The sequence below is a fragment of the Ipomoea nil genome, unplaced genomic scaffold (assembly GCF_001879475.1).
Source record: "Ipomoea nil cultivar Tokyo-kokei standard unplaced genomic scaffold, Asagao_1.1 scaffold1074, whole genome shotgun sequence".
Classification (NCBI taxonomy): Eukaryota; Viridiplantae; Streptophyta; class Magnoliopsida; order Solanales; family Convolvulaceae; genus Ipomoea; species Ipomoea nil.
In genome coordinates, this window is record NW_017617502.1 from 3,311,401 (window position 1) to 3,312,675 (window position 1,275).

Below are 1,275 nucleotides of genomic sequence, written 5' to 3' on the forward strand. Positions count from 1 at the left end.
ATAGGATGAAGATAAATAATTTGAAATATATAGTTACAATAGATATTGTTATAATGATATAGTAAAACTTAACTTACAAATTTCGTTAGAAGTTTTCATGCATTGATAAAAAATAAAAATCTGAGAATGATGTGTAAACTTGTTCAATTAGAGCTGGTGAGGTGTCTCATCATCAATTGTTTGGACAATGGTCCTACGGTTTAAAATCCAGGTGTAGTTGTATTTCTAATCAATAACTTTGTAGTTAGGTCGCGCAGGTATGACAATAGCATATGAAATAGTATACCAGGAGTTGGTCTGTAGAGTGATATCATACATTCCAATGTCGCGATTAAACACTATTGCTTGAACTCGAGTTCCCTACATTTAAATAATATACCATTTATATATAGCTTTGTTATCCAAACCCCTCCCCCCCCTCCCCCCCCCCCCCCCCCCCCTCTCTCTCCCACTAATGACAATTATGTCGAATAAAAAAATAATAGTACATATTTGTAAAATAATTTATAATTGTACCATTATAGAAATACAGACAAAAATTATTAATACCATAATGACTTAAATCGTTCCTAATAATGTAAAAACATAATTAAAATATTGAGTTTTGTTCAAAATAATCAAAAGAAGATAATTAAATGAAAAAAGAAAAAGAAAAAAGAAACTTGATTAACATAGATTTTTTTTTAAAAAAATACAAGAAAATGATTTTCAAGGTTTCTTATATGTAATATTTTATGCCCAACTTTGAATGCTATGTATATAGTCTGACTAATTAATTGACCAAATTTCATATTAAATTTTATATTGTATTTTTTTTAATACACTCTTACATATTTATAGTACATGTTCAACAATTATGCCAACTTTGATTGGAATGAGGTTCGAACTTAATACCTTCCTTATAAAAATCAATGAGTAAATTAAGAACAATAAATAGTTAACGGTACGTATATTACATTACTAAAGTTTACACTGACGGAATACAATGATATTTAGAAAAAGTAAATGATATACTAGAGGGTAAAGTAGAAAAATAAAAGAATACTCAGATAAAAATAATATAAACTATTCATTTCATTAAATAATTGTACAAACATTTTTTTAGTTCCCGTTATAGGCCTAACTTTATTGGATCTTATTAGTATAGTAGATTTTGGTATTTTTTTCATTATTATTTTTTTTTTCTATTTTACCTCTATTATATCATTTACTTTTCATAAATACCCTGCATTTCGGTAATGTAAACTTTATAACGGAATATTCCGTTAACTATTT